The sequence below is a fragment of the Pelodiscus sinensis genome, chromosome 26 (genome assembly GCF_049634645.1).
Source record: "Pelodiscus sinensis isolate JC-2024 chromosome 26, ASM4963464v1, whole genome shotgun sequence".
Lineage (NCBI taxonomy): Eukaryota > Metazoa > Chordata > Testudines > Trionychidae > Pelodiscus > Pelodiscus sinensis.
In genome coordinates this window covers 11,800,509-11,826,448 of record NC_134736.1, presented here as the reverse complement: position 1 = coordinate 11,826,448, position 25,940 = coordinate 11,800,509, and the positions used below count along the sequence as shown (strand labels likewise).

General features: G+C 47.2%; 1 long non-coding RNA gene across 1 annotated transcript; it reads right to left on the bottom strand.

The window, feature by feature from the left end:
• Window positions 1-17,318: 17,318 nt before the first annotated feature.
• LOC142820531 (uncharacterized) lies at window positions 17,319-22,761 on the bottom strand. Its single transcript, XR_012897755.1, has 3 exons — window positions 22,344-22,761; window positions 21,262-21,410; window positions 17,319-17,477 (listed from the first exon to the last, which is right to left on the bottom strand). It is a non-coding gene; the product is annotated as an uncharacterized LOC142820531 (long non-coding RNA).
• Window positions 22,762-25,940: the final 3,179 nt, after the last annotated feature.

Genomic DNA, 25,940 nt, shown 5'->3' with positions numbered 1-25,940 from the left:
ATTTTCAAAAGTGACATAAGATCATAGTCTAAATTTCACTGAAAGTCTATGGGACTTAGGACTTTAAGGCCCATCTCATCAAAAGTTCTTAGGCAACTAACCTCCATTGAAATTAATGAGTTAGCCACTTACATAGTTTTGAAATGCCAGCTTGTAATGCTTTTGAAAATTTACCCCGTGTCTTTCTCAGGCTTATTGAAGATTATGAGAATTTTGCCAAAATAAGATCTACTAATAACTGCGTCATATCTTGGCCCCATAACTTTAGACACCTGCTCAGCCTCCAAATGCAATTCCATGGCAGCTGTTGCACTAACCCACAAGTGCACATGCGGGAACATGTGTTGTTTGGACTGTGTTGCCTCAAACAGAGTGTGTGAAAAAGTCCTAATGAAATGTGACTCAGAAATAACTGACATGTGCCAGCCTCACCTTCATATTGTTTAATCAAAATGGGAAAGAAGGCCAGGGAAGGGGGAAAAATACCGACCTCCTCCATAATAGCCGTTGTTCTAACTTGTCTGTGGCTTATGGACAGAGTGAAATGTTGACACAAAGATGACATCTCAGCTTGATTTATGGAAAGCTTGAATCAGGGAGAATATTAAATGTTATAAATCAATGCGAAACATCAATAAGCCTGAAGTGCTTGTTGTAAACAATACAAAATGCCAGCCTAATTTTTAAAGTGTAATTTATGATGTGCAATTCCTATCAAATGAGAGAATTTAAAAGTAAAAAAAACAAACTCACATTTGGATGTCTCTCCTAAATTTGATTGGCTTGTCCAAGCTACACGCGTGGTTCTCGGCATTAGAGGCTTTTATGCAAGCTGACTGATCTTGTGTGGATCCTAATAACTTCTTTAGCCTCTTTCTACCCTGAAGGTCAAAAAGCCAATTGTGTTAAAGAAGAATTGTATTTCAAGGTCAGACCAGATGACGGCACCATGACACCTGGTCCCCACTCCCCAGTCTTCCTTCACTGATTCACCTTAGTATGCCCGACTGCCAAATCAGTATGTTCTGATTTCCTACCTTTGCTGGATAGTGTGTGACCTATTTCAGTAAATGTTGTGCAAAGAAGCATCTGTAAAAACCTTGTATGAACATGGCTATGAAAGTCCAGCATATTGTTTTTATTATCCTTCAGCTGTACACCCTTGGAGCAGCTAGAGAGCAAAGAAAAAGCCAGGCAAATTTTAGAAAGCAGTGTCAGAAATGTGGCTACTATAACATACACTCAGAGCCACAGACCTCAAAGGGCTAGCTCTGCAGCCACGAATAAGCCTTCTTGCTATGCCCCTTTAGAACAACACTAGCTAGAAGCTGCCAAGGTCTTGTGTCTCTTGAACATGAGTATCTCTGTGGCTCTATCACCTGGAAAATCTCTCTACACCAAAGCAGATTCTTCAGTAACCTGTTTATACTGCCAAGCTGCAGACAGAGCAGCAGAGAATTGGCCCCTGGTCTATTGTGTTCCATGGTTTATGCGCATAGCACGCTCTATTCTTCTAGCATGGTGAGTGATTTTCTGTGTGTTTGAACTCAGCTGTCATCACTGCAGCCAGACGCAGTTTGATTTCTTCAAACAATGCTGAAAGTATCGATTTAGGATTTTTTTTTCAAGAGTGCCTAAGTCCCATCAACTTTCAATAGTTGTGAAACGCCAGCCTGTAATGCTTTTGAAAATTTACCCTGTGTCTTTCTCAGGCTTATTGAAGATTATGAGAATTTTGCCAAAAAAAGCTCCTGAGTTCTAAGTCACTTTTGAGAATGGACTCGGGCTTCCAAGGGAAATAGGAGCTTTCAAAAATGTTGCCTTTCCCTCTGCTTATGGTAGAGCCAGGGGTAAGAAACTAGTTTGGGTTCCTACTCTTGCAAAGATAAAAACAAGGGATTTATCTTTGCAATTTCCTTCCAAATCATTTTCTCTAACAAAATAGTTAAAGAACCACGGGCATTGTGTATTGTTTGCCCCAAAGGCCCAGACCTTTAAATGTATTTAGCTGCCTAAGTCCCATTGAAATCAATAGGAGTTACATTTCTAAATATCACTCAAGACCCCGACCAAAGGGAAAGCCAAGCCCAAAGATGTTCAAGGGAAAGCACTAGAACTGTGATGTGACATTCTGCTGCTTATTAAACCTCACATCTGAGGGTCTGCTTTGCTTTGCTGCCTCATTAAATCCTCCAGGTCAGACCCGTCAGCCCTGCAATGGTCGTAGCAAAGTGATGATACAAGATTTGTTTTCTCGTCCAGTTGTTCACTTGACAATTTAGGGGATGCATGAACTGCAAACACTCTCTGATGCTGCAAAACTGTAGGAACAGGGGAGCTGCCCAGCAAACCATGGGTTTGGACTGTATTTTCCTTTAGCATGATTTCAGACAAAAGCAAACTATTGGCTCTTCCTAGCTTCAAAGCCATCCCATCCATAGGACAGTTCAGGGCAACTGCCCCAGCCCTTGCACGTTGGGGGCCCCCGTTGTGGCTGCCTCAACTATCCTATGGACAGATCCCAAGATGGCTTGCGCATTACCGGGGGGAAGAGGGGGACGGGCTTGGTGTGGGGCAGCAGTAGGTGTCAGTGCCCCCACACTCGCTGTGGCTGCAGGAGCCAACACAACCTGGAAGCCTGCTCCATTCTGCCCCATTGCACCCTGACCCAGCCCACTCCTTTTGGCTTCACTACGGCTGTGGGAAGTAGTTCCCCGTCGGCAGGGCACTCAGCTTCCCGCTGCCACGGAGGAGTGGGGCGCAGTGGGCTGGGAGAGGGCAGTGGGCGGAGCAGGCTCCTGGGCTACTCCGCTCCCACCACTGGGGTGAGTGCAGGAGGGGAGCCAACCAGGCTCCCCGTAACACTCCACCTTGTGTTGCTGGGGGAGGTGGCAGAGAGAGAGAGGAGCAGAGCTGGGGTTTGGGGACTGGGTGAAGTGGACGTGAGGCATCTAGGCAGGCTCTACAGATAGTTTAGCTGGCATGCAGGACCAACTGGGCAAAATCACATGAACTCCCTTATATCCCAGACACTAGATCCCTGCTAATATGTTGCTGGGGAATAGAAGAACATTTCTGAGTCCAAGCGGCAGCCATATTTTTTTGGTCAGATGTGTGCTCAGGCATCACAGTGATGGGTGATAGAGAAGATACAGAAGATACTTTCAGCAGAAAATGTATAGGGGCTAACAATGGTGGATCAATCTGATCCTCTCCATTTAGTGATGGAGAAACTAAGACAGAGACAAGAGAAGTTGTATTGATCCAGATCACACAGTGGCAAAGCTAGTCATTGAATCAGGAGTCCTGATTCCTACTCCCCTGCTCTAACAGTACCCCATCCTGAAGTCTTACAATAAACAGTGCAGTCCTAGGACAGTACTTGGATGAGAACTCTCCAAGGAAAACCTACATGCTCAGAGTCTTGGGGCTGGACAGAGAGCAAATGGCAATTTTCTCCCCAAGTTAAAAATAATGTAGCCTCCCAATTATGTGTTAAAGAGCAATCTGCTCTTGGAAATGCTACCCCCTGGGAAATATATCACAACCCTGTCCAGGCTGCTAGTTGATAATTAATGATCCCTTGTTTTTATCTTTGCAAGAGTAGGAAGACCCTGTACCAAATTCCAGTCTGGGTAATTAAATCTTGCCTCCTTAATTTTCCCCCACCTGCAGCATCTATAAAATACAGTCATGTTCTAAGCTAAATTATTACTAATATTTACAGGCAGCAGCACCAAGAAGCTCCCGGTCCCATTGTGCTAGTCTTTGTACATGTACATAGTAAGGGAAGGCTAGGGAGCAGGGCCAGGGCTTAACCCCTCATCCCTCTTGTCCCGCTTCCTCCACCCACCCATTCTTGCCCACACATCTGAACTCGGGGCCCACCCAAGAGGGCCCTTCTCACTATGCGACTGCAATATAGGATGGCAGAAAAGAAGTGTTCTTATTATTATGCTCATTTTACAGATTGGAAATGGAGCCACGGAGAAATTATATGAATTCCCCAAGGCAATCTAGAAAGTCTGTGGCAAGTCTGGGATCAGCTCTAAATGTGAGTTCCTCAGTGAACGGCCTTCATTTTCATGTGAGAAGCCGTTCTGTGCATATTCGAATCTTGTCTGTTTATAGGGAGCTTTTCATTCTCATTGTGCTCAACACACATGACGTTACTGGACTGTGGGATGTACCGCTCTCTTCTAAAATATTCACCTCCCTAAATCACAGGGCTGCTTTGAGACTTTCATTAATGTTTGCAAAGCATGTGGAGAGTCCCCGAAGTGCAAGGCACACAAGCAAACCAGCAGAATCTCTTCACTTTGCAGCTCATAAACCAGCATGCTCTTTCTGAACCAGGAGGTGTTTAGCATGCTGATTGGCATGTAGGTAATACCCAGGATGCTCTTCCAGCTCCCAAAAAATACTGACAGGTGAAGGTGTTGCTTGTGCACAGGATGTCTCCCTAAAAAGTTCTGCTTCGATAGAAGGGAAGAGCTCTCATTACAGCCTGTTATGTGTGGCTGCTGGCAAAGTGAAATGGAAAAGTGGAAAGGCAGCTTGCTAAAATCATTAAAGCCTGAACTAATGTTCTCTACTGAGGCACCAACCAAGGCCAATTATATAAAATGCGCTTGCACGTGCGCACACACTCTAAAAACCAAGGCAATCCAGGACACGTCGCATGCCACAGGGCTCCAGTAGCACCATCCTCAGACCTTAACTGCACATCTCCTTGGGCTGGCATTAGTCTTCCCAGTTCAGATGAAAGGTAGAGTTTACGCCTCTTGGAAGTGCGTGCTTGTCGTTTGCATGTGCATTTATCTGACGGTGCAGTTTTGTCATATCCATCTCTAAGTACCTGATTTTACCCCTGAATTGTATAGTTGATGGTTAAGGTCTTGCTCCTGGGATCTGCAAACACTGACACTGGACCTGTACTACACATCTCTGGACTCCAATGAGGACCAAAATGTTCTATTTGCAAGTACAAAAATGAAAGCTCAGTTAATGCTCTGCTGAATATCTGATCTGGCAAACTCTTCGGGGCCTGATCCTCAACTGGAGTTTATCAGTATGCCGGCATTGATTTCAGTGGGGATACGTTCATGTATCGTAGCTATAGATCTATTCCTGTGTAACTAACTTGATACTGTACATTGCAAGATTAAGGTCAGAGAGTTCCTGTAACCAATTCTAACTAAAGATTTCTTTGGCCAGGAAAGCTTGGGTAGTGGGTTCCTTGTGAGATTTATTAGCAATGACAGACTTAGAGTTGTAAACTGTCACTTACACACACACACACACACACACACACACACACACACACACACACACAGCCCAACGGGCAAGGTAATTGTAACCTTTTTAGTGTGTCAAAAGAAAAAAGAAATCTGTTTCCATTGTATCTCAAGGAAAAGAATTGAAACAGCAAATTGCATGGAAAGTAATTCTGATTGCACAATTAAATTTGTTTTTCTGGTAAGTGCTTAAAGAATGTTTTGAAAGAGTGAAATATGACCCATCTGTTGGTTAATCCATGTTATTGACTCTAAAGTCACCCTCTCAATTACATTTGCCAACAGCATTTTCCTATGAAGCATTAAGAATAATCCCCATAATCCTTTGCCCCATTATATTGTAGCAATGATACAGAGTCTAGCTAAACGCCCTCAGGCTGTGATCTTGTCAGGTCTCATACACTAAGCAAGTCTGGGATGGGCTAGTAGTCAGGTGGGAAGCCTCCAAGGAAAATACAAGGAACTACAGGAAGTGGTACAGGTGGTGCTCTTCCTGCTGAGTCAGCCTTGGGCATGCTATGCTGCAAAGATGCCCTCTTTCCCAAGGGGGTCCTATTCACAGCTTGGCTATTTGTTGTGAATGGGGAGAAGTGGGATGTTCTGTCTCAGTACCAGGGTGTGGAATCACATTCTGTCTGCCTAAATGCTTACTGAGACAAGCCTGCCAGCATTTGAAAGCAATAAACATGACATCCCAATAGACCAGGGGTCTCCAACCTTTTAACATCCAAGATCACTTTTTGAATGTCAGATCAACCCCATCCCTTCCCTAACACCCTACCCCTTCCTTGAGGCCCTGCTGGGTAGAGACAGGAGGTGAGGGCTCTGGGGTGGGAATGAGGGGTTTCGGTGTGGGAAGGGATGAGAGGAGGTAGAGAAGGGGATGCTGGCTCGGGGGGGGCGGGTTGGGATCAGGTGGAGGGTTGGGGTGCTGAGCAAGCTGCAGGCCTGTGCATGTGGGGGTGCAGGAGTTTTAGTTGGGGTATCTGAGGGGCTCAGAGCATGGGGGGTTGGGTGTATGATGAGCTTAGGCCACAGATTTACTGTGTGTGGATGGTGCAGGAGTGTTGTGGCAGAAGACTGAGAATGTGGGGGTGCAGGAGTTTCAGGATGTGAGGGGCTCAGGGCAGGAGGTTCACATGTACGATGGGCTCAGGGTTGGGATCTGGAGGGGGTGCAGGAGTGTTATGATGCTGTGGTCAGATGGGAGCTTGGTCCCAATTGGGGTCTTGTTGGCCAGGCTTCGTTTTTAAATAAAATAAAATCATTGTACCCACTCTGAGGTAGGGCCAAAAATGAGGGAATCAGTGTGCGGGACAGGGCTGCCAGTGAGTGAGATAAGGATGAGGGTGCAAAATCTGGGTGGAAAGTAGGGTATAGGGGCAAGCTGGGGGTAGGTGTCTGGCCAGTAGGGAGGGGGCAGGAGCAGGGTGATGGTGGGGGCCTGGTAAAGGGGCACAGTGCTGGTGGGGGTCTGGCCACAGGGAAGGGGCAGGAGCAGCTTGGCCAGTACCTGGGGGTCTCCAGGAACGAGGATCTCTGGGGCTGGATCTGCAGGCAGCGCTAGAAGAAGTGCACGTGTGGCTCCTTTCAGAAATCCAGCCACTCCGGATCCTGCACTGCCATCGGGTCGATTGCGGGGACACTGCCAGTCGATCGCAAGGCAGTGTTCCCAGGCCCCCCCCCCCATATTCCTCCCACCCCCAATGAGGAGGCAGCGCTGGCACTAGATAGAGCCTCCTGAAAAAATGGAGCTAGCTGCAGCTTCCTGTGGCATGGAGGGGAAGTCCCATTGCTCCAGATCAGATCCAGCTTCTCAGGATCTTCTCCCCTGCCCACAGCAGCACGTGCGCTTTCTTGTCTTCCCTTCTTCCCTGTGCTGCCTTCTTTCCTTCCTTCCTTCCTGCGGTGTGGGGGGAAGTCCCATGGCTCCATAGCAGATCTGGCATCTTAGGAAGCGCACTTCCTGAGAAGCTGGATCTGGCACAGAGCCCAGGACTCACCTCCACACACCACAGGAAGCTGGAGCTAGCTCAATTTTTGCCTGAGGCTGTAGTGCTGGCGTGGGCTCCTCATTGGGGGTGGGGAAAGCAAAGGAAGGGCTGGGAACACTGCCTCATGATCGACTGGCAGTGCCCCCGCAAGCAACCAGTCCATCGCGATCGACTGGTTGGTGACCATGGCAGTAGAAAATCGGGACACACTTCAGCAAATTGAAATACACTGAACAGGGAACACTTTCATAAAGCACTTTGGTCACTTCTAACCATTGCATTCAGTTGTAGGCAATGAAAAGGGAATATTGCTTGGGAAGGACCACCCCCACATCCACTTCATCCTCACAGATGATTCCCTGCTCAATATGTTTCAGGCATCCTTGACTCCTCCTGTTTCTTGAATATCCCTCCAAACTGTTAATTCTGATGCATGAGACACACCCAGCTCATTGAGTCTTCATCAGCTGATCCAAACACTGCTCTTTTTCTAGTGGCTTCCAGAGTTTGTGGCTGGGATTTTCATAAAGGAGCCAGACACCCAGCTCCCACTGGCATGGGGGTTCCAGTTCACTGTTTTTTCATAGCAACTGTCTGAATAATGGGGCAATTGCTGTCTAGGGGTACGCCTGTTTATATCATTGGATGAATATTCCACTATTAGGGGTACATCTACACTTGCTCCCTAGTTCGAACTAGGGATGCAAATGTAAGTGACCGAAATTGCTAATGGGATTTAAATATGAGGGTGCAAAATCTGGGTGGAAAGTAGGGTACAAGAGCAAGCTCAGGGTAGGTGTCTGGCCAGTAAGGTGGGGGCAGGAGCAGGGTCATAACGATAGTTCAAACCAAGGGGTTTGAGTCAAACTACCACGTCCCGGCATGCACTTTCACTTTTGAAACAGCTGTTGAGTGAAGTAACGCGCAGGCGAGATCATGCTAATGAAGCGCGGGATATTTAAATCCCCGCTTCATTAGCAATTTCGGTCGCCTACATTTGCATCCCTAGTTCGAACTAGGAAGCAAGTGTAGACATACCCCTAATAGTGGAATATTCATCCAATGATAGAAACAGGCGCAAATAACATACATTACTTGCAGTGTTCCTTGTAAACTGTGCTCTTGGATGGCTATCCAGGAGAGATTCAAATTTGCCCAGCTGATTAGCAAAGCACCCACAGAGCCCACAGTATGTGTTTTTCCTGGTGGTGCACCTCCACCCATGCCTTAATGTACATAATCAAATTTATTCTGGACATGGATGGAAAAAATTAGAGGGAATATTGATGAACAATACAGTTTGATCATTGATGGAGTAGGTCAAATAGAAAATTATTTGTCAGTAATTTGCAGGAGCACTGAGAGAAGATAATTGGCAAATAAACTATTTACACATTTTGTTCTACTAGTACTGAAGGTGAAAGTCCAATCTGAGCCCTTCAAAACACCCAGAACATCTGGAAATTGTTGTTTATCAGCATAAAAACTTCACTTTTTAAAGCAGTCCAAAGGATGTAAACATATCTTCAGCCATGACTGACAGAAGCTGTGTCTAAAGATTTCATCTTCAAAAATCTCAACTTGCTCTTTTTTCACATATTAACTTGTAAGCAAGAAATTTACAGCACAATATCCAAGATATACTGGGTCCAATTCATTCCTCATACAAATCAATGGAGTGCCACTGTGGATTAATTTGGTCTAGTATTTTGATTTGCAAAGCTGCCATTAACACTTACAAATGATCCAGAAATACTAGAGTAAATCTTACAAATCAGAAAACTTGTGAACAATAATCCCAAGTAAAAATTAATGGCAGTGCATCTTTATATACAACTTTCCTCTGAAACACCAATATTCTCAAACAAACTAAACATTACAAATTTGACCATATGCAAGACATTTCAGTGAGCAATTTGAATCAGAGAGAGATAAGCTATCAATACTATGACTAAACTGCTGTGTACTGTTCTGTATACACCTCGTTTGATAAAACTTCTTGGGCATGACTGTTGCACCTGGTTAGTCACTGTGGGTACAGCTACACAGCAGCAGAGGAAATAACAAAGAGTGTGTCTACACTACAAGCCATTATTTCAAAACTAGCCAATTAGCCTGTCATAAGACTGGATTTTCAGGTCTCTCCTCCACATCGGTCTTCTCTCCTGAGCCTCCGGTCTCTCGCTCCATCTCTCTCTCTTCCTCCTACTCTCTCTCAGCTCTGCTCCGCCTTCTGCCTCTCTCTCCTTCTCTTCTCCCCCTCCTGCCTCTCACTCTCTCCACTCTCCTCTGTCTCTGTCGGGGATGCGTGCGCCCGGGTGAGTCCGGCTTCCCGCCGGCCGATTCCCTCTCCCCACCCCCTGCCAGCCAGTCCCTCCTCCTGATTTTCCTCAGACAGTCTCGCTGCCCCCAACTCCCACCCCCAACCAGTTTTGCTTCCCGCCAGCCAGCCCTAGGGCCTCCAACCCCCACCCCCAACCTTCCTGCCGGCCGCCCCTCCTCCGTTCTCACCTGGCCAGCTATGCTGCCTCTGACCTGCCCCCTCTCCTCCCAGCCAGCCCCACTCCTCTACCAGCTAGTCCTTCCCCCCTCCCGCCCCCGATCATGTTAGATTCTCAGTTTAGCCAGCTATAAAAGATTTGCTGTTTCAGAAATGCTGGGCCCAGGCCTCTGTTGCACTAGTAAGGACTGAGTGAAGAGAAGAATCTTAGACAATGTAGCACTTTAAAGACTAACAAGATGGTTTATTAGGTGATGAGCTTTCGTGGGCCAGACCCACTTTCTCAGATCAAATAGTGGAAGAAAATAGTCACAACCATATATACCAAAGGATACAATTAAAAAAAATGAACGCATATGAATCTTAGAGTTGCATTTAGCAGTAGTTCCTTCTACTCTCTTTCCCCGTCTGTTTCTTCAGTTCCGGGCATCAAGAGGCAGAATTTAAAGGTATTTAGGTGCCTCAGGGGCAGGTCAGAACCCAATGCAATTTTCAAAATCACACAGGCATCTAATCCAAGTAGATGCTCTTGGCAAAAACCCCGATGCCTAAATATCTTTCTAAATGGTGACAGTCACTGCCTTGGTCAACACATCAGGAATTAAACCAGACACCTCCAGAGCTAAGCTGCTCAAGTTCCATAAAAGGGGCTCTCACAGAAAATTTGGTACAGAGAGGAACATGTGACACACACACTCACTAGCGGGTGAAACAATCCTCCATCTAATCAAATCCATCGCATCCATTCATGCTGTCCATCAATAAACACACACATCAATCCCCTGGGACTGACTGCACCCAGCTTGCTGCAATCATAATCACTGTAAACCCTCACCATAAACCCTAAGTTTTCTATTTAACTTTACCTTGGAAGGTAGCACCCCACTTTGGCCCTGTGCCTCATCTACCCTATTTCTCTGCATTTCGCCTGGATTACCCAGGAAAAGGTGAAAGAGAAAGAACTTGGTTGTCACCATATAATCATAATGAGAGATCCAGTAACTATGTATCTCAGGGTATGTCTACACTGCCACCCTAGTTCGAACTAGGGTGGCTAATGTAGGCATTTGAACTTGCAAATAAAGCCTGGGATTTAAATATCCCGGGCTTCATTTCCATGTTCCCAGGCTTCTCCTTTTTTAAATGCCCTGTAGTTTGAACTACCTGCCCGCAATTACACGCAAGGAGGTTTAACGGTAGTTCGAATTGGGAGCTTTAATTCAAACTACCTAGTCTGTGCCACATGTAGCCGCGGGCAGGTAGTTCAAACTATGGGGCATTTAAAAATGGCAGCGCCCGGGAACATGTAAATAAAGCCCGGGATATTTAAATCCCAGGCTTCTTTTGCACGTTAGAATGCCTACATTAGCCACCCTAGTTCGAACTAGGGTGGCAGTGTAGACATACCCTCAGAAGTTGCTTAATAATGCACTTGGTACATGAAGGCTTATCTTCAAACATAATTAAATGCAGAGCACTGCATGAACAGTGATAAGGATCCCTTTCGAGTGGATGAGAAAGAAGATAATTAAGATTAAAGATGTTACTGGGCCAGCTTTTAGCCTCGGCCTTTCAGAACCATTTGCCTGGAGAGAAGTGGCATTGGGAAGCAGGAATAAGTAAATAATAATCAATTGCTCACTGGTGTTGTACCAGGGTTGGGTTTATCCCGTCTTTTCTTTATTTTGTGCAAGATGGCAGTGCACAAAACTCCACAGCACAGTGTGGAGGGTGATTTATGGAGCCGTGCAGTTGTACAATTAAGCCATGAGGTGCAAATCACATCACTCCTGAGAAGAGCAGTTTAATAGTGGGAAATGCCTTGTAGCAGAGTGAATAAGTCAAAAAGTCTAGATTAGGTGTAGCATGCTAGCAAAGTGTGGATTGTGTCCCACTCTGGTGGCTAATCTACTAGACCAGTGATCTCCAACTTTTTACACCCAAGATTGCTTTTTAAATGTCAGAGCAAGCCAAGATGTACCCCATACCTTCCCCAAGACCCCAACTCTTCCTTGAGGCCCCAGCCTCTCCATTCCCCTCCTCTCCATCACTTGCTGTCCCCAGCCCTTACTCACTCTCACTGGGTAGAGACAGGAGGTGAGGGCTCTGGGGTGGGAATGAGGGATTTCGGTGTGGGAAGGGATGAGAGGAGGTAGAGAAGGGGATGCTGGCTCAGGGAGAGGGCTCCAGGCTGGAGGGTGTTGGGGTCAGGTGGAGGGTTGAGGTGCTGAGCAAGCTGCAGGCTTGTGCAGGTGGGGGTGCAGGAGTTTGAGTTGGGAGTATATGAGGGGGGTGTATGTTGGGCTCAGGACACGGATTTGCAGTGTGTGGATGGTACAGGAGTGGTGTAGCAGAAGCCCGGGGATGTGGGGGTGCAGGGGATTGGGGATGTGAGGGGTCAGGGCAGGAGATTCAGGTGTATGATGGGCTCAGGGTTGTGGTTTGTGGGAGGTGCAGGAATGTTATGATGCTGCAGCCAGATGGGGGCTTGGCCCCAACTGGGGACTTGTTGGCCAGGCTTCATTTTTAAATAAAATATTATGTCTAACACAAAATGTTTCAGCATTGTCTTTATTTATGAGAGGGGCGGGGAACCTGTTTTAGGTCAAGGGCAACTGACCCACAGAAAAATCAGTCGGGGACCACACAAGTGAAATGCAAAAAAGCAATCCTCCAAAACCCCCAAGCCTCACTGATGTGGCCCCAACTGAGACATCTCACTCCCCTACTGCTCCAGCCCCATCTGGGGGCGGGGAGGGGGAAGAGTAGGTAGCACTGAGGTTCACGACCTCAGGCCAGATTAACTCTTCTAAGTTCCAGGGTTAGCGGAATTTGTGAGCCCCTCTACACTCTGAGGTGGGGCCAAAAATGAGGGATCCATTTGTGGGCCCCTCTACACTCGGAGGGTATGTCTACACTACCACCCTAGTTCGAACTAGGGTGGTTAATGTAGGCAACCGGAGTTGCAAATGAAGCCCGGGATCTGAATTTCCTGGGCTTCATTTGCATGTTGCCGGGCGCCGCCATTTTTAAATGTCTGCTAGTTCGGACTCCATGCCCGCGGCTACACGTGGCACGAACTAGGTAGTTCGGATTAGGCTTCCTATTCCGAACTACCGTTACTCCTCGTGGAACAGCTGTGGGACTCTCCCCCCCCCCCCCCCAACACCGCAGGAAGCTGGTGCTACCTCAGTTTTCCCAGAAGGCAGTACCAGCATGGGCTCCTTCTTGGCAGTGGACAGGAGGGAGGGAGGCTGGTAGGCTGGAACACCTTGCGATTGATTGGTCATGCCCCCGCAATCAACCGGTCGATTGTGATTGATGGGTTGGTAACCATAGTACTAGAGGATAATAGTCAGCTATTGCTACTTGTCATGGAATTATTCTGTTAGTTCAGCTGAGAGAAGTCTGTACTACAGTGCTGAAAGTTCCAACCTTGCTCATGACCAAAGCTGGAAGCAATTATAAAGGTTGGATGTGCCTGGTCCAGCACCCTTGCTGGATCTGGGGAGGTCAATACCAGCCCCCTATTGCTGACTTGGCAGGGTTCCCGGCCCTGGCAGGACTATGTGCTCCACTGCCATGGGCCTGGCAGGATTCTTGGCCCCAGCAGGGCTCCCAGCCATCAGTGCCCCTCCCCTTCTCCCCCCACACCCGCATTGCTGCTGAATAGGCTGGGCTCAAGGCCACAGCAGGACTTCCAGATGCTGGCATCCTCCTGCAGGACTCCTGGCTGCCAGACTCCTGGCCGCTGGAGCTGTGTATCATAGAATCATAGAAAACTAGGATTGGGAGGGACCTTGAGAGGTCATCGAGTCCAGTCTCCTGCCCCCATGGCAGGACCCAGTACTGTCTAGACCATCCCCAATAGACATTTATCTAACCTACTCTTAAATATCTCCAGAGATGGAGATTCCACAACCTCCCTGGGCAATTTATTCCAGTTTTTGACCACCCTGACAGTTAGGAACTTTTTCCTAATGTCCAACCTAAGCCTCCCTTGCTGCAGTTTAAGCCCATTGCTTCTTATTCTATCCTCAAAGGCCCTCCTCCTCATGACACCCTTTTAGATACCTGAAAACTGCTATCATGTCCACCCTCAATCTTCTCTTTTCTAAACTAAACAAACCCAATTCCTTCAGCCTTCCCTCATAGGTCATGTTCTCTAGACCTTTAATCATTCTTGTTGCTCTTCTCTGGACCCTCTCCAATTTCTCCACATCTTTCTTGAAATGTGGCGCCCAGAACTGGACACAGTACTCCAGCTGAGGCCTAACTAGTGCAGAGTAGAGCGGCAGAATGACTTCACGAGTTTTGCTCACAACACACCTGTTGATACAACCCAGAATCATGTTTGCTTTTTTAGCAACAGCATCACACTGCTGACTCATATTCAGCTTGTGGTCCACTATAACCCCTAGATCCCTTTCTGCCATACTCCTTCCTAGACTGTCGCTTCCCATTCTGTATAGCTGTGTGTACACTGCACCCCTTTTCCAGAAAAGGGATGCAGATTAGACACTTCAGAATTGCAAATCTGCGGGGGATTTAAATATCCCCCGTGGCATTTGTATTTACATGGCTGCCGCTTTTTTCCGGCTCGGGGTTTTTGCCGAAGAAAAGCGCCAGTCTAGACGTGATTTTCCGGAAAATAAGCCCTTTTCCAGAGGATCCCTTATTCCTACTTGAAAGCAGGAATAAGGGATCCTTGAAAGTAGGAATAAGGGATCCTCCGGAAAAGGGCTTATTTTCCGGAAAATCGCGTCTAGACTGGTACTTTTCTCTGGCAAAAACCCTGAGCCGGAAAAAAGCAGCAGCCATGTAAATGCAAATGCCACGGGAGATATTTAAATCCCCTGTGGATTTGCAATTCCGAAGTGTCTAATCTGCATCCCTTTTCCGGAAAAGGGGTGCAGTGTAGACACAGCCTATGTGTGAAACTGATTGTTCCTTCCTAAGTGGAACACGTTGCATTTGTCTTTATTAAACTTCATCCTGTTTACCTCAGACTATTTCTCCAATTTGTCCAGATCATTTTGAATTATGACCCTATCCTCCAGAGCAGTCGCACCCCCTCCCAGCTTGGTATCATCTGCAAACGTAATAAGCGTACTTTCTATGCCAATACCTAAATCATTGATGAAGATATTGAACAGAGCTGGTCCCAAAACAGACCCTTGCGGAACCCCACTTGTTATACCTTTCCAGCACAATTGTGAACCATTAATAACTATTCTCTGAGTACAGTTATCCAGCCAGTTATGCACCCACCTTATAGTAGCCCCATCTAAGTTATATTTGCCTAGTTTATTGATAAGAATATCATGCGAGACCGTATCAAACACCTTACTAAAGTCTAGGTATACCACATCCGCCGCTTCTCCCTTATCCACAAGACTCGTTATCCTATCAAAGAAAGCTATCAGATTGGTTTGACATGATCTGTTCTTTACAAATCCATGCTGGCTGTTCCCTATCACCTTGCCACCTTCCAAGTGTTTACAGATGATTTCCTTAATTACTTGCTGCATTATGTAATTGTCACGAGTCCCTACTTTCACCCCCACCCTCTGCGGGGGTTTGTGCCCTGCCCTCGACGGGGCTTCAGTTTCCTTCCACGATTTATATCTAGTATAGGCGTTTATCCTTGCCGTTGGCAGCGGGGTGGTCTGCTGGGTCCCCCGTACAAGGGAGAGGGGAAGGGGGTCCGGGCCCACCCTCACTCCGGACCCCAGCCCAGAGCCCTAAGGCAAGGTCGTTTGACCTCACTCAGCGGAGGGGGTAGCTAACCCCAAACCCTCTGCTCTCGGGTTCCGTGGCCCCGCCCTGGGCTGCTTCTTCCCCCCCAGGAAGCCCGCCTATCGCCCCGTTGCCCATGGCGGGGTAGGTCTTACCCGGCTCTATCCCCTTCGCAGACCCCGGTCCATGGTCGTCTCTCCTCCTGAGGGCCTTTCTGGCTCCCTTTTGAATCCCCCGCCACTGCCGGACGCTGGCCCCACCCCGCCGTAGCATCCCTGCAGCGTGGTGCTCCCGCCCCTTGCCAGTGACGTCATCCGCCGGCACCGGGGCTTGCCCACCCCGCCCCCAGCCGGAAGGTTTGGACGTGTCGCGAGTGGCTCTGTCCGGCCTTGTGTCCGGTCCCCCCGTGTGGGCCTCGGGGTCGGCCTGAGTGCGGGGCGTGGTGGCGCCGGGCGCCACCCCGTCACATTAATCCAAGAACATCTGTGATTCTGTTGGACAACAGATGTTGCCAGACCATAGAGTCCCAGTTTAAAGCGGTTCAACCTGTATATCAAAGTGAATGGCTGGGTTTGAGGCAGGGTTTGGCAACCATCAACAAACATGCTAGAGGATGCCATATGAGGCCTTCTGTCCTAATACCTAAAGGGTCTCTGGCTCCTCACCTCTTCTGCGGGAGCAGCAAAATGAAACTTACAGGTTGCAATGAGTTTGACATTTCTGTTTTACTCATGGAGCAGTGTAAAACTGACTAGTCTTTCTCTGTTTCATGCTGTGGCTCCATCTACACAAGAAGCAAAGGAGAACTGGAAGTGAAGAAAACAAGAGCAGATGAGTGAGGAAGAAAGGTAGTGACCAGGAAAAAAAAGAGAGGAGAGGAAAGGGATACAGATAGAACAGGACAGAGATGAAAACGCAGCATGAGGCTCTGGAATATACAATCAAGGAGATTCATAATCACCCCCACCACATTTCTCGTAGCAGTGTTTTCAACTCTCGTGATTTTGTCACAAGCCTTGAGATATTTCATGTTTTCCTTAAAGTTCCATCTCCTGGAGTAATTTGATTATTGTTGTTTATATCTCTAATGCCTAGGAACCCCGGTCATGGACCCCATTGTGCTACACATTGTCCAAACACAGGACAAAAAGATGGATTCCTACTCCAAATAGCTTACAATTGAAATATAAAACAAGAGACAGACAGATGGAGGAGCACCAGGAAACAAAGATATGAGTATCTCTGTTTTCACTAAAAAAAAAAAGTTTTGAGCCCGCATGATGGCAGACAAAAGTGAGAATGTGACCCCCTAAAGACTGAAGCACCAAGGGGTAAATGACAAGAACCCACATTTATTTTTAAAATCTCCTTATTTTTAAGCCAAGCACATGATTCTGAATGCTTAGCGTTGGCAATGCCATCTTAGCGAACGGACAGGCTGCACGTACAGTAATTCTTACCCACTGCCCAACTCATACTTTATCCAAAAGGTCAATGGACCGACCTGCCCTAATGATAGCATCACTGTAGAGTCATAAATCAAGGTGGATAATGATCACAGAAGACAAGCTTCATTCAAATACAGGATGCACATATCCTCTCCCCTGCCCCTCCCCAAGCCTTATGAAAGCCCAGTGGAATGTTCACCTTTTCCTCACCCACCGCCTGCAATCGAGGCTGAAAGAATAACCACAAAATGAGGCCAATGTTTAAACTGCTCCGGGCAAGACGAGCCGTAAGCAAGCAAGAGGCTTCGTCAACCTCTTAAGAAACAAAACATAGTTAGAGCAGGTGGGGGGAGAACATATTTATTTGCTTTTTTCAAAGTCATTTTCCCTTTCAGCCAAATAACTTTAATCCCAATGGGGCCCTGACAGTCATCTTGGAAACCACACAATGCTTAAGTGTTCCTATCTGCCCCACGGCCAGAGGAATGGTGGAGCAGCTCTGAAAAACAAGAACGAGAAAATAAATAAATAAATCAAAAGGGAGTTCAGAGAAAATATATCGAGGTTGCTATTCTCCGAGTCCAAGTCGTGCTGTCAAAACAATCTCCACGGTGGATAGGCCACTGAAGACTGACTGACACAAAACAGCTCTTTGATAAAAAAAAAAAAAAGATTAACCTCCCCTCCCTCAGGAGGTTTCCACCTATCCAGTGAATCTGACACAGTGTAGGTTTGTGATTTCAAAAGGCGATTGTAAAGAATCACCTTTCCTGGCAACACTTGCAGGTTCCCATGCAGGCACATGGTCAAGATGGAGCAGGGCAGAGTGGGGCAGTCTGCTAAGAACTACGTCTGGATTATTACAGAGGAAGGGGGAGAATTTCAAAAGCACAAGCAGAAGTCAAGCTTGCAACTCTGACCGGCTTAACTACAGGGCTAAGGCCATGGTGAGAAACCTGTGACCCCAGTTCTGCATGGGGCCCATTGGGGTTCTATGTGTGGCTTGCAGGACATTTTGTTTATCTGTGCCCATGAGCAGGGTTGCCAAATTCTGCTGATTGCCGTCTGCATAGGGTTTTTTTTTTCCTACCAGTATTACTAACGTGACACGTACCTAAAGCAGGAGCATGTGAACTGAGGTGCATGCTGATTGCACACAATATTGATTATGTGCTCCCTCTGTATACAATGAAAGAGCTGCTACAGTTTAATTGGCACCCCTTGTACATTCCAGATACACAAGTGCAGTTAGCAAAACTACCCTATCCCAGGAGACCATCTGAGTTAATCTTGCAGCACAGAGAGATGTTGGAGGGCCACTCATGTGGCCCAATAACTAGGTTGCCCATCGCTGGGTTAAGGCATTGAACTGAGATTCGGGAGAGCTGAATTAGAGGCTACGTTGAAGGTGAGGTTCCAACATACCCCATAGACTCACTCTGTGTCCTTGGGCATTTGATCTAATATCGCTGTGCCTTGTGAGGAGAGAGTCATAAGACTGGGACTGTTCATCTAGAAAAAGATATGACTAAGGGGGGATATGACTGAGGTCTAAAACATCATGACTGGTGTGGAGAAAGTATTATTTACTTGTTCCCATAATACAAGAACTAGGGGGCACCAAATCAGGTCACTAGGCAGCAAAGTTAAAACAAACAAAAGGAAGTATTTCTTCACACAACATGCAGTCAACCTGTGGAACTCCTTGCCAGAAGATGTTGTGAAGGCCAAGACTATAATGGGGTTCAAACGAAGAAGTAGATAAATTCATGGAGGATAGGTCCATCAATGATTATTAACCAGGATGAATAGGAATGGTGTCCTTAGTCTGTTTGTCAGGAAATGGATGACAGGAGAGGGATCACTCGATGATTACCTGTTGTGTTCCCCCCTCTGGGGCATCTGGTATTGGCCACGGTTGGCGGACAGGATACTGGGCTAGATGGACCTTTGGTCTGACCCAGTATGGTCTTTCTTATACTCTTAATTCTCCATTTTCAAACTAGGGACAATAATAGCATTTTGTCTACTTAGGTTGTTAGAGAACTCAGGTTCTCTTTCTATATGGCTGTGTCTACATTGGCATCCCTTTCCGGAAAAGGGTTAGGGTTAGGGCTGCTGCTTTTTTCCGGCTTGGGGATAAGCCGGAGAAAAGCGGCAGTCTAGACGTGATTCTCCGGAAAATAAACCCTTTGAAAGTAGGAATAAAAGATCCTCCGGAAAAGGGTTTATTTTCCGGAGAATCACGTCTAGACTGCCGCTTTTCTCCGGCTTATCCCCAAGCCGGAAAAACGCGGCAGCCATGTTAATGCAAATACCGCGGGGGATATTTAAATCCCCCGTGGATTTAGCTATTCCAAAGTGTCTCATTAGCATCCCTTTTCCGGAAAGGGATGCCAATGTAGACACAGCCTTAGTGTGCTCTGTGCCTAGCACAATCTGTCCCGCATCTCGGCCAAGGAGCAAACTAGCATGCTCATGTAAATAATGTTAATTACCATGCTGGATCAGAGCAATGCCCTGTCTAAAGATGGGTGCAACCTGTGCAGTCCTAGTCTGATAGTGGGCATTAATGACAGACTACATATTTTTGTCAGTAGCTCCAACACTTCATTCTTAAGTGCTTTGCCAACTCTGGGGTGTTGTCAGGAATGAGGACTTCTAGCTGTGCCTACCCAGTCTCTAGGCAGCCTCTGAGCACACAGCTCTGAGCACATCGCAAGCCTGCCAGATTGGCACTCCTGCTGATAGAGCGAGAAAGTGGCAAGACGGCTTCTAAGCCTAACTGCAGTTCTTACTGCTCGACACACTCCTGTGCCTGCCTTTTTCCCAGCTTCACTCCAGTCCAGTCCAGCTCTCATCCCTGGCTTCCATTCCTGGATCTGGCTACTGACTCCTGGATCTGGCTCCTGACGCCTGTTCTGACTACTAGGCCTGGCTCATGTTCCAACCACTAGGCACAACTACCCATGTTCTAGTTCATGGCAGATGTATGCTTTCAGTTTCTGCTGACTTGTTTCTTAATCTGTTCCAACAGACTGTTCAATGGGTCAGGCCAATGGTCCATGTAGCCCAATAGCCTGTTTTCTGACAGGATGCCAGATGCATCCGAGGGAATGAACAGAATAGGTCAATTATTGAGTGAGCCTTCCCCTGGCTACCTGTCCCAGCTTCTATCAGTCAGAGTTTTGGGAGTACCTGGAGCACGTGGTTGCCTCCCTAACTATCTTGGCTAATACCTTCCATGAATTTATCTAATTATTTTTCAAACAGACTTAAACTTGTGGCCTTCACATTATCCCTTTGGCAATGAGTTTCACTGGTTGATTGCATTTCATGCGGAAGAACTTCCTTATGTTTGTTTAAAACCTGCTGCCTATTAATTGCATTCAGTGACCCAATCTTTGTGTGTTACGTGAAGGGGTAAAATAACACTTCCTTATTCACTGTCTTCTCATCATTCATGATTTTATAACCCTCAATCATATCCTCCCCCTAGTATAGTCTTTTTTTCCAAGCTGAACAGTCACAGTCTTTTTAATCTCTCAACATATGGAAGCTGTTCCATATCCCTAGTATTTTTGTTGCCCTTTCCTATACTTTTTCCAATTCTACTATATCTGTTTTGAGATAAGGCAACCTGAACTGCATTCCACATTCAAGTGTGAAAGTACCTGGGACATTATGATATTTTCTGTCTTCTTATCTACCCTTTTCCTAATGGCTTCTAACGTTCCATTGGCTTCCTCAATTGCTGCTGCACATTGAGCAGATATTGTCAGAGAACCATACACTATGACTGACTCCAAGATCTTTTTCTGGAATGATAATAACTAATTTAGCCCCATCATTTTGTAAAACTGAGTGGCTGTGTCTAGACTGGCAAGTTTTTCTGCAAAATCATCTGATTTTGCGGAAAAACTTGCCAGCTGTCTACACTGGCCATTTGAATTTCCGCAAGAACACTGACGCTCTCATGTAAGATCGTCAGTGTTCTTGCAGAAATACTGTGCTGCTCCCGTTCGGGCAAAAGCCCTCTTGCGCAAATCATTTGCGCAAGAGGGCCAGTGTACACAGCACAGTACTGTTTTCTACAAAAAAGCCCCGATCGCAAAAATGACGATCGGGACTTTTTTGCGGAAAACCGCATCTAGATTGGCCATGGACGCTTTCCCGCAAAAAGTGCTTTTGCGGAAAAGCATCCTGCCAATCTAGATGTGCTTTTCCGAAAATGCTTTTAACGGAAAACTTTTGTGGTTCTGCCACTTAGCGTCCTCCTGGACCTTCTGTTCCAGGGTTTCCTGCATGTCACGGAGGATGCCCAAGTGCTGTCTCAGGTGGTCCTCCTGGACCCTCGTGTGCTTATGGCTCCACCAGGGTTGGGCAGCTTCCTCGGCTGGCATGGATCGCCCCTCAGTGATAGCTGGTGTGGCTGTGGAGAATAAAGAGGGCGAGCCGGTCAGTCATCCATGCAGACACGGTCCCTGAGGCCGTGCCCTCCTCTGTGAACTGCGACCAACATTCCCCCGCCCCCGGGCCAGAGGACAGGGTGGTCCCAGGAGCAAGCCCTGAGGTGCCCAGGGGACCACGCTTCCTATTCCCCCTCCCATCCCATCCCATGGACAAGCGGGCAAGGGAAGTGTCCAGCCACACTGGGATCCCATGGGCGGGTGAGGGGCCTGGAGCAGCCTGGCCTTCCATGGGGCTATCCACACACCTGTGCCTGGCTGTGCTGTCCGCGGGAGCAGGTGGTGCCTCGTGCGTGCAGGCCTGCCTATGTGCCATGTGCGCCACCCCTCGGTCTATGTGAGGTTGTGCGTGCGCCCTTGTGCCCAGCCTGCTTCCCGCAGTGGCTGGTGGGAGGAGGGAGTCCCCCTAGGGGTCAGATGTGTGTGGGGCCTCCCCTGAGCCTGTGAGCAGAAGCCCTTGGGTGCTCTGGGGCTGCCTCTTGAGGCCGGGCGGCGCATACTGGTGCTGCACGTGGTTCCACATGCAGGGACTGCAGCACGATGTCCAGGCCGAGCGACGATCACATCCCATCCCCTCTGCACCCACCTCCCCCACCCCGTGTGTCTGGAAAACTGAGAGCACTTACCTGAGGATCCCCACCCTCAGGGCCTGGGGTACCAGGTCCAGGGTCAGGATGACCATGCTGGCCATGTCCTGTTCCTCCTCCTCCTCAGCAGGGAGCTCCGGGCAGGTGATGATGGGTGTGTCTAGCCCTGAGTCCACCACAACGAGTGGGGAAAGGACTTCACCCCCCCCCACCCCTAGGATTTGATGGAGCTCCTGGTAGTCGGGGCAGTAGTGTGGTCCTGCCCCGGAGTGAGAGCTGCGCTCCCTGGCCCTGGCGGAGCTCCCTCACCTTACTCCAGACCTGTTCCAATGTCCGGGGAGGGTATCCCCTCTTGGCCAGAGCCTCGGCCATCTGGCCATATATGTCTGCATCTCGGTGCCGGGAGCAGAGATCCTGCAGGGTCTCCTCCTCCCCACACAGCTCGAGGAGGGACAGGCTCTCCAATGACGCATGGCGTTTGCAGCCCCTGGCTGGGTCCTGGAAGCCCTGGTGGTGCTGCCTGTGAGGGCCAGGAGGCCTCGGGGGCTTGTGGCTGGGCCATACCTCACAATGCAGGTGTCAGTCGCGCAGTGAGGTGCAGCTCCAGGCCTGGCTTCCTGCCACAAGGCTTGTCTCAGGTGCCTGCAGCTTTAAGAGCTGCCAGGAGACAGGAACTATAGAGTTCTGATTACTCTGGATGGAGTGGCCACCAGAGCACCTGTGTTATTTCCTGGAGGTCTCTTCTTTTATAAAAAGACCCTCATTCACATCCACACGTGCCTTTTTCCAAAAAAGATTTTTCAGAAAAAGGCTTCTTCATAGAAAGAGCTTTACTGCTGTTGGAAATACCCCTCCTTTCTTCTTTCTACTTTCTGTCAAAAGAATGCAATAGCAGCATGGACGTAAAAACGCTGCTGTGTAGACATACCCTTAATGATTATCTGTTCTGTTCCTTCCCTCTGAAGCACCCGGTAATAGCCACTGTATTGGGATAGTCAGTATGGCCATTCTCATGTTCCTGTCAGTATGGCCATTCTCATGTTCCTGTGACACCTTCTAGATTCTGTGGCGCCGATGACTTGTTGATATATGTCACTGGATGCATTGTTTCTCCTTGTGGGAAGTTCTGATGTGACACCTCTCACAGTATCTTTGATCTTCCCTGCCAGTGTGCAGGTGCACAGCATGGGCAGTGCCAGAGAGCCATGGTACAATAAATGACTTTACTCCTTGGCTACATGTAGAAGGAACAAAAAATATAACTAGAAACAAGAGTGGGAATGTGCTACTCACCAGGAAAGGAGAAAAGACCAAGAATGAACAGTCCCTATGGGTAGAGCTCTGTGTGGATACCAAACTGATATCTGCATCTCATCTACAAACATGATTCAGATGCAGTGGCTATCTGCAAATTTGCAGGGCTCTAAATACAAAATTTGTATCTGAATCTGCAAAAATTAGCTGCAAATATCCACATCCATGGATTTGCAGGGCTCTACCTGTGAGGGCATCTTGCTCATGGAAGGATTGTATTACACTGGTATCTGGGGCATGTGTGGAAGTATAATTAAAGGATGAGCTATTGTCATTCTGACCCACAGCTAATTAGGGAAGAGTTTCTCTGCCTGGGGCAAAAAGAGTTGTGAGGCAGCTGCCCTTTTGTTTTTAAGTTCCAATGTGTATTACGGATTGATTTGTTGCATGCTCTCTCACTCTCTGTCTCTTGTGGAGACTGGGAATCAAACTTGAGCAGAAGTCATTTAGTTCTTCACAATGGGAATGAATTTACTGAGAAAATGGGGCTGTTACCAACCACTACAGATACAAAATGTAATCAAGTAAGGAATAGATTGTAATTCTGGGACAATGATTGTGCTTGCCTTTGTGTTCACACAGTACCTACTACAAAGAGGCCCTTTCACTATCGTAATTCCAATAGCATATAATAACAGCATCACTGATTGCAGCAGTACAAGCATATTAGACCTCGAGAAGGTGCGCATTAGGGAAATGGAAGATTCTAGCCATCAAAAGCTAATGTGTGTTACAGAAAAAGGATGGCCTTGAGGTTAACACCCTGGTCTATTTATGAGTCAAGAGAGCCAGTTTCAGCCTTTTACTCTGTCACAGTCTGACTTCTGACTCTGGTCAAGTCACTTCATCTCTGTACCTCAAATTCCCTAATTGTAAGTGGGGGTGATAATCCTTCCTTTGTCCTTGTGACACAAGTTCTATTTGTGTGACCTTTGGCAAGTCACTTCACCTCTCTGAGTTCCGGATTCCTGTCTCATCCTTTGTTGCTTTCATCTACTTAGATTATAATTTCTTTGAGGCAAAGCAGGACTCTCCCTGTCTATGTACAGAGCCTAACACAATAGGATCCTGAGCTAAATTGGTACCTACTAGAGCTATATTAATGCAAGTAATAATGGTTTTGTTTCTCTTTTTTATTTAAAATAATACAAAGACCCCTATCTATGGATCTTGGTGCTCTAGCATAATTAATAACACAATAGAATAAAAACCTTGTAGTGTGGACATAGTCTTAGAGACTAGCAGATCTATTAGGGCATAAGCTTTCATGGGTAAAATGCACTTCATCAGATGAAGTGGAGTTGAAGTTACAGAAGCAGATATATATATAAGGATGAAGTTGCTTGCATTAATGAAGCTAATCAAGCCAGAGTGGAAGTGGGTCATTCACAGCATTTGGTGTGGAGATGTGAATATCCAGAGAGGGGAAATTGCCTTTGTAATGCATTGATCATTTGAGATCCTTATTCAGACCTAAATGGATTGTGTTCAATTTGCAAATGAATTGCAGTTCAGCTGTCTCCCTTTGTAATCGGGTCCTGAAATTCTTTTGTAGAAGGATGGCTATTTTCAAATCCACTACTGAATGTCCAGGGAGGTAAAAGTGTTCCCTAACACGTTTATGTGTGTTACCCTTCCACTCCAATTCATCTGATGAAATGGGTTTCACTCACAAAAGTATATGCCCTAATAAATCTGTACATCTTTAAGGTGCCACAGGACTCCTTGGCTATCTCTACACTCGCGGTTTCTTGCATGAGTAATATGCAAATGGGCTAAGCGTGGAATATCGCCGAGCCTCATTTGCATACCTAATGAGCCACCATTTTTTTCAGAAGAGGCTCTTGCGCAAGAAGGAGTGTCTACACTGCCCCTTCTTGCGCAAGAAAAACCCGCAAGATATTCCACACTTAGCCTCATTTGCATATTACTCACGCAAGAAGCCACGAGTGCAGAGATAGCCCTCGTGTTTTTTGCAAATACAAACACAGTGACCCCTCTGAGATTGAAAAGCAATAATGTTGGGGAATCCTGTAAGAACATTATTAATTGGACACAGATTAAGGATTACACTGAAAGAGAATAATGCATGGGGAAAGAGGAGGATAAGAAGTTTCATGAGGAACTGCTCAAAGGTGCTATCAGATTTCTATTGCAATCTAAATACAAGCACTGGTGTGTGGGTGTGTATGTGATTTTGGAGCAATCTATCTGGTAGATATAATATCTTGCCACAGCCTCATTAATCTGCTCCAGGTGCATGTATGTATCTGAGTGGAGAGCACGCTGTCCACACTGACCAAAAAGCCCTAAATGGCCCAGGATCTTCCTTCTGGAGACAGATTGTGCCTTCGCCGGCCACCCCCTTGAAACTGAGCTCAGTGGAGGAAGCCATGTTGCAGGCCTCTTGGTATGAATGAGAGGGGATTGCTTGCTGGACATTCTCTTTCAGGAGCCCACTGTTCTGGAACCTGCTGTCACATGAGTGTCAGGCTACTCCAGCATTTGAAAAGTAGGGGTGAAGACAGACTAGCAGAGCTGGAGATTTTCTGGGGTGGGAGTGGAATTTGAGTTTTTTAAGTTGCTTAGCTC